Raw genomic sequence first — 9,189 nt, 5'->3', positions numbered from 1 at the left:
TTCGGTTAACATATATGAAAATGATAATAATTCCGAGGTAGAGCGAATTGGATATTAAAGGACGTTTGTAGCTCAATGCTCGCATACTGTATATATATATATATATATATATATATATATATATATATATATATATATATATATATATATATATATATATGTGTGTGTGTGTGTGTGTGTGTGTGTGTGTGTGTGTATGTATTTGTGTGTGTGAGAACTACCCACTCTAACACGTGAATTATCTATCACTAATTACTACTGGGAAAAATAAAGATCAGTTGTGGTTCCTGACAAACTTGGGCGGTATATTTCCAAGACATTGACGAAGGGCTGATACGCATTGGAATAATTCCACGATATAGATGCCAAGGGGCAGTAAAAACAAACTTTCTAACAGCTGAAAACTAAAAACCACACTTACCTGGTGCCATATCTCCTTGGGTCAATTACTCTGTTTGCGAACTGGATTAACCTTTCTCCGTAATATCAGAGCTCTTCCTTGAAATTTCAACATGTTACAGATTTCCTCTGAACATAGTGGAATGAGCTACCTATTCTAGACTTGCCAATCATGTTGTTGCTAAAGCTTTCTCTTGCATAAAATTAGACTCAGGATGGTTCCTTCCAGTGAATGGTTAATTTTAACTTTTTTTTTTTTTTTTTTTTTTGCCTTTATCCAATTGATTGTATGATTGTTCGCTTACATTGTACAAATATTTTACTGTTGTTTATCTTATACAGTTTTCAGATTGAATTTATTTTTACATTGTTCTTCTAGTTATTCATTGTTTTATTGTTCTTGCATGTTACATTAGATGCTATTCTATCAATGATAATAAAAAGCGACCTGCAAGCAATAAACTTATCTAAAACAGTAGTATTTACTTTTCCTAACTAGATTCACATTTCCAAACTCGCGCGGCAAGTGAAGCTTGTAGGGCACTAATAAGGATATTTTCCTTGCCCGAAGCATACAGATATCATGAGTTTCGAAAAGCATCCAAAAGGCAAATTTATACATGGAACGCTAGATTTTCGGTTCGTACTAATGGGTTAGCTGAGCAGAGATTCTAAGATGAATATTATTATTATTATTATTATTATTATTATTAGTTATTATTATTATTATTATTATTATTATTATTATTATTATTATTTATAACAATGTACTTCAATGAGTCCTATCTATATTTAATTTAGGATACATATTTTCCTTAGGAAATACAGTGTAAATCGCCTTTTGTAAAAAAACAAAACAAAAACAAAATCGAAATGCGTAAACATGTGGTAAAAAAAAAAATCCGCGTGAAAAGCAGAAATCGACTCGTACCGTAACGGTCAGTTCACTTTGACGACTAGTCGTAAAGGGATTTGTTTTAAATTGTTACGTATATGGAAATGGCCTAAATGAAAAGTGGAATCTCCGGCTCAAAAATTTGGATGATGAACGATGATTGACATTTATTGCCCGCTAGCGGAGGGATATATGACGGCACAGAGAGATTTTTGCGTCTGATTTTGATGACTTTCGCGACTATAACAACCGTACAATATTCCCCTTTTCGGACGGAATGAACTCGTCTCTCTAGACGTTTTATATATATATATGTTTTTTTATTAATATATATATATATAATATATATATATATATAGATATATATATATATATATATATATATATATATATATCTATATATAAATATACCCGCAAAAGCCACAGGGAAAATTTTTAAAAAAGAAAAGACAGAGTTGCCAAGTACTTTCGTGTATTTAACACATCTTCAGGGGCCCCGAAGATGATGTTAAATACATGCAAAGTACTTGGCACTTAAACTTTTTTTTCTTTTTTTTAAAATTTTCCCTATGGCTTTTGATGGTAAACAAAATCACGTGGTTACTTTTTGGAGTTTATAGTAAATTATATATATATATATATTATATAATTATATATATATATATATATATATATATATATATACATTATAAAAATACATAAATAGATATATATATATATATAGAATATATATATATATATATATATATATACAATATAAACAAATTAACACGATTATCGAACAGGTGAAAAAAAATGAGAGAATGGGGTGTAGGTCTTGACCGGTTTCGGCTTTTTATTGTCCAAGCCATTTGACAGAAGGACCGAAGACATAGTGGTATAATTAGAGAGAATTAATATCAGATAGATATAATTATATATTATATATATATAATATATTATTACATTAATAATATATATAATATAAATATACACTACTTATATATTAAGATATATAATATATATAAGATAGATAAGATATATATATATATATATGTATATATATATATTATATTAATATATATATATATATATAATATATATATATATAAATATATATATATATATATATTAATATATTATAATATATCCTATATATATATATATATATATATATATAATATATACAATATATATATATATATATTGGATGTGACAAATTTCGTACTGCGAACAAATTCACGAAAATGCGGCAGCGAAAATGAGACACAAGCAAATAAAAAGCAAACTCATATTTTACCATCAAATACATATTTTGCCATCTAAATACAAAATGATAATTCGTTAATTCAATGAATGCTTAAATAAGGTTAAAAGGTGGTGTTCTTCCTTATTTCCTTTATCTTTTATATACTTTTCTTTTTTATTTTCCTCCATATTGGATATGATGTGCTTTGGATAAAATCAGGATAGATCTTAACACGTGCCTCATTCCAACAAAAGTATGAGTATAGTATGACTGATAATCCGTGTACCCAACATTTTGTCGGCCATTACTGCTCTGTAAGGGATACCATCACTAATTAATTTGGTCGATTCGCAGCATTAAATTACAGTATCTAAAACAAATATTCCGTATCATATTAATACTGAAATCGCTTCTGCCAGTATCAAACTTTGTCTGCATAGTTATTTCAATACACGAGTATCATAGGTAACTTGGGTTCGGATTTCACATTCATAATAGTTAGATAGAAATGATAGAGGCATCGTGCCGCTCGGAATTTGCTTGGAAATTAGGAATGGGACTTGGAATGCGAGTAATATGATGAACTCGGATGCTTTTTACTATATATATATATATATATATATATATATATATATATATATATATTATATATAGTATATATATATATATATGTATATAATATATATATATATATATATATATATATATATATATATATATATGTGTGTGTGTGTGTGTGTATGTATATATATATATATATATCCATCTCCAATATAGCACGAAGGAACACTTACTTGGGAATCCACGAAAGTACGAAGGTACTTGTTCCAAGTCCTGTTTTATTTACCTTTCTACCGTGGATTTAAGTAATTAATATATATATATATATATATATATATATATATATATATATATATATTTTTAAATATTATATATATATATATATATCATAATAATATATTATATATATATATATATATATATATATATTAATAATTATATATACATACATACATAATGTATCTATTAGCAACACCTAAGGTTCTTGCGGATAACTGAAAAATTAAAATTCAGGATGAGATACTTTTGATTACTTTTGAGACAAATTTAAATTTGCAAAACGTTTATGTTCATTATCCTGCCTTCATCCTTTACAGAAAGGACAGTTTCTGAAGACCTCTAATTGTGCCTTTCTATGATGTTGCCAATCCCGTTTTTTTTTTCTTTATGTTGCCTGGGATCTACCAGGTAAGTCATTAGCCTCTCATATCATATCCAAATGACGCAATGGATTTGCAGAAAAACATACCCGAATTTGCAGAAAATAAACCCGAATTTGCGGTAAGACATACTCGAATTTGTAGAAAAAACATATTCGAATTTGCTGAAAAACCTACCCTAATTTGCAGAAAAACATACCCGAGCCATCAGAAAAAGACCCAAATTTGCAGAAAAACATACCTGAATTTGCAGAAAAAAAACATACCCTAATTTTCAGAAAAATAACCGAATTTGAAGAAAATCATACCCTAATTTGCAGAAAAACATACCCGAATTTACAGAATAACATACCCGAATTTGCAGAAAAAACATACTCGAAACATACTCGAATTTACAGAAAAACATTCCCTAATTTGCACACACATTTAAACGCACATTATAAAATACATTCCAATGAAAATAGGTATAGTTGTTAGTGTCGTGGCATTCCATTCAGGTATCACGGGTTCACGTTTCCCTCAAGGCAATGAAAAATTACTGGCGCCTGTATCATGATCAGCTGCTGCTGCAGTGTGGGGACTGCGGTGGGAGGTTGAAACCAACATTCTTTGGAAGCTTGAATTTCAAGTCAGTGGTCCCTTTGGTGTGCTTGTTCCACTTGAATAGGTCTCATTTACTGTAATAATGATAACATAAATAATGCAGATCTAGAACCCATATTAGATAATTGACAGGAGTTAGCTGATTTACATCAATCTAGCCTAATGCCAGCATGGGACCTTTTTTATAATCAAGTTTGTTAATATATAAACAGAAGTAAGATGCTTTGCGTGAACCTCTTGTCTTTGTCCAGGCAACAGACACGTAAGTGACAGTTTTCGAATCATTCTCGTAAAGAAAAGAATGAATCCTTTAATATCATTTTATATAAGTTTACCGAATGGAAATAAAATACTTAATTTAACATCCAGTGGATAAAAACCCTTGGACGCACGAAGAACTGACGCAGAAGTATGTCGTAAGGCATCTCCTATACTGCAGATTTCTTATGATATAATGCAGACTTTGTGAGAGAAGGACATTCAAGGATATGGCGGTATTCTCAAAGTCTGCTGTAGATAAAAGAAAAGAGAGAGAGAGAGAGAGAGAGAGAGAGAGAGAGAGAGAGAGAGAGAGAGATCTAGACAATGGCAAAGATTATTCTACTATAAAAAAAAAAGGAGAGGGAAGCATTTGACTGCAGTAGAAGATAACAACGCCATTAGCGAAATTTATCTCAGGATTCCAAGGAAACGCGAAAGAATCTTAGCCTATGAAGATGCGCTCGAATGCTTTAGATTTTGCTTGGAGGATGTTATTTTTCACAATGCTGCGCGCCATTCACTTTGCCTGTTTATTATAAGTTAAAAAAAAGCAAATCGTGGGAGTTATCTACTATGCATAGTTTGGTATAGCTTTTCTATGAAAAATATATCAGTTAACTGAAATGTAATAAGATCATGCAAGTTTTATATTAAGTGTCCGCAAATCCATGTAGGAGAACTATTTGCGTGTATTCCCTCAACCATTTTCTACAATTAATATGTGCATACATACACACACACACACACACACACACACACATATATACATATATATATATATATATATATATATATATATATATATATATATATATATATATATATATATATATATATATATAAATGACTGGTACAAATATTCTGTTACAACAGAATTCTATCTAATAAAAGGATTCCATAAAGAAGCCAAAATATAGAGAGTAAGTACTTTATTTCAGAGACTGCTGTCTCTCTCTCTTCAGGTTAGAAATATGCTACTTACTCCCTATATTTTGGCGTTTTTATGGGCTTCTTTTATTAGATATATATTATGTATTTAGTATGTGTGTGTGTATAGTGAGAAACTAAAGTTAGATTAATAGTCGAAAACGAAGAGACAAATATCGGAGAGTAGAATATTAAAAAAAAAGAAAGAAAAAAAAAAAAAGAGATATTTCCATCAGGAGTAACAACTGGAAGAAACAAATGGCATGAAAGTAGATGCAATCAGTTAAAGCTTATCAAGAATTGGTAGTTTAGCTAATAATGTATAAATAATATATCTTTCTACGAATATGACATCGCGATCCAAATTATAGTCACCTTTTGGGTATCTTTAGAAATACAAAAACACAAAATTGTGTACAAGAATAATAACCTCATCTTTTTATTATATTACTTAATTCTTTTAGCATTTTTTTTTTGGTTTATCCTTAATTTAATGCTAATGACCACACGCAGTTGCCTCAGAGTTTCCTAAGTAATGCCTCTGAATTTTTCACCGTAGCCTTCATTAGGCATCTTTGAAGTAAACGGGGTCAGCCAATCAGTTGCCAGGATCGACGGCAATTCAGTTGCAAAGCAAGTTGCGCAATACCGGACGAATTTTTGTGATGAAAGCGCGCATAACGGAAAAGGGATGCGCCTCAGTGGCGTGGTCGATTTGGTCTTAGCCTGCCACCTCTGTGGCCTCGAGTTCGTTTCTCTAACATTCATTTGAGGGGTCACAGATGTGTATTTCTGGTGATAGAAGTTCACTCTCGACGTGGTTCGGAAGTCACGTAAAGCCGCTGGTCCCGTTGCTGAATAACCACTGGTTCCATGCAACGTAAAAACACCATACAAACAATATCGGAATAGGGCTCAAGTAAGAGAAACCCGGTAAATGAGAGAACAATTGTGAAATAGACGGGGAAATAACCAAAGTGTAAAGTTAAGCCAACGAATATATTAATCAATAAACGAGAACCGAAAATAAAATAAAAATCGATGACCCAAAACAGCCTGGTACCTGAATAACTCCATTGGGGAGTTAGTGCCGTCAGGGCACCTCACGTGGTGCACTGTAGGCATTACTTTTTACACCTTTCAAAGCTTTTCACCGTCAGTTTACCTTTTAGCGCTTAATGACCTCGCAGGTCCCAGCGTTTGGCCTTTGGCCTGAATTCTGTATTCTATTCTCTATCTTCATAACTGTTAGAAGGCCAAGTTATGCTGAGACAAGACCTATCACTCACTAACACAAAAACTTATCATTCTCTCTCTCTCTCTCTCTCTCTCTCTCTCACACCAATCAGGGTTGAACTTGGACTTAAAGGGCATCGGGAGTGTCACCATTCATCTTGGCAACCTCAAAAACTATGGATTAGGCACTATATGTCGTTTTTGGTTATTTTCACTTGTCCTATGTGACACCACTCCAGCGTAGCTGCGATTCAGCGGAAGAAACGAATACCAAAGCGGTTTCTAGAGACCAAACAGAGGATCGGAAACTGTTATCTGAAGTCATTTGGGCGGAGACGTTCCCTCTCTTTAATGTGAGAGGGAAATCTCGTCATAACCGTGATAATTATTGTCGCTTATGAGGTCACGTTGTGCGATACTATAATCGTTCAGCCGCTGATGGGTCGTCCTGAATTTGAGGGTAATCCTTGACTCTGGGTAAGCCCATGAGATGATTCTACTACGTGTAATTATGCACACACACACACGCACATACACACACAGACGGGGGTAGGGGTGTATAATAACTTAACTGCCGGATGAATCGAGAAAGGTTTAATTCCAATAGAATGGGAATGGGTGCTTTTATGGGAATGGAAGCAAACTACGCATATCGAAAGAGCCGTATGAAATAGGGATTTAAAAAAAAAAAAAAAAAAAAAAAAAACTGGAGCCTGGTACAATAATCGCGGAAAGCAATAAATAAACTTTTTTTTTTTTTTTGATTGCCGTTATGAAGCGATCATCAGCGTCAGTCGACGTCCTTCATATCAGGGAGATTAAAGTCTCCCGTTTCGGGAAATTTACTCCCGAAAGTAATAGTGATTTGCTGCCCGTTTCATATCTCTTTTATTACCTGAACCGTTGTTTACTCTTTTCATTTTGTTAATACGTACTGCAGTATTTGTCTCAATATAGTAAATCCAGTTACCAAAAAAAAATAAAAAAAAATGAAATAAAAAAAAGTAACACGCGTCTCTTACTTTTACTAAATCCTTTATAATGGTGAGATAAAAAGATAGACCTTTTATGATGCGAATATCTAGGGGAGGAAATGACAAAAAATCATAAATAACTACAAATATTGTAATATGCGAAAAACCAGCTGTGTTTATGTAGCTTTCGCTTTTTTTTTTTTTGGTGGGGGGGGGGGGGGGGGAGCTATGCAGATTACGACACAAAAAACAAAATGATCAGCTTCAATAGATGTGACCCTGTTGTGACACAGTTGAATTTTCATTTTGACACTTTCAAGGAGTAGGTCGACATTCCTAGGTTAGACATTGAAACAATAAAATTTCACCAACATTTTTTCTATTTTCTGTGTTTTTAATTCGAAGATTTCGGGAGTTCTTGCATCAGATGGAAGGCACTTTTTTCCATTTAGCGGTAACAAAGATTAAAAGAACAACTTTGTTTTGGAACTAAAAAGTAATATACAATTGCACGCAGAATCTGTGACTACCTAAGTGTTCTCATAAATAACACTATATACAATTTTAATGGTATGAAAAATTAAAAGCAAAATATATTTCAAATCAGAAAAAAAATAAATGCAAATGTATATAACCGTCAAATCGAATCAAAAGTTTGTAAACAGTAACTGCAGAAACTCGGAGGACTTTTCTAGAGAGAGAGAGAGAGACGAGAGAGAGAGACGAGGGAGGAGAATTGACGAGAGAGAGATAGGAGAGAGAGAGAGAGATCCTTGATAGGCCTACTGTCACAGGTTATTAGTGAACTTGACTTAAATCAGCATATAAAAATCCTAACTTTGATGTATTGTTTTGTGTGCAAATGATTAGGGTTACGTGTTTCACAAAGAACATCTTGATAAAGGGGAAGTCAATTAATATTGTTTACCTGCTGTACTATATCTTCTTTTTTGCATAATTAGGGAAATGAGTTTCATTAGCATGACCTTATATCTCGTCTAAGTAGTTCTATACACTTTTGATTGAATGTGTTCATTCTGAGTTCAATAAATATTCTTGAATTTAATACAATATAAGATCTACATTTAAGTTCAATTTATTCATTATTTATGCATATATTTGTTATGTACTTTGTTTACAGATGATATTATTTTACCTATATTCATTTAAGAACGTTTAGATTCTAGAATGTTAATCTCCAATGCAAGAGGAATTTTTAGACACGGATGAAATGGCTATTTGAGAAAGATAGGTATTCCTAGGATCACAGCAGACGAGATTTTTTTAGGAAATCTGTAAGATATACGATACTATATGGTCTCACACATTAATATTGCATCTATTATATTTTACCTTATTCTTAACAAAGGCACCTTCCATTGGCGCAGGTAGCCTATGCTATTCATCCGATCTAGGTCTGATATACAGAAACGATGATAAAGGGTT

The sequence above is a fragment of the Macrobrachium nipponense genome, chromosome 14 (assembly GCF_015104395.2).
Source record: "Macrobrachium nipponense isolate FS-2020 chromosome 14, ASM1510439v2, whole genome shotgun sequence".
Classification (NCBI taxonomy): domain Eukaryota; kingdom Metazoa; phylum Arthropoda; class Malacostraca; order Decapoda; family Palaemonidae; genus Macrobrachium; species Macrobrachium nipponense.
The sequence above is the reverse complement of the archived record's forward strand: the minus strand, read 5'-3'. Positions refer to the sequence as shown.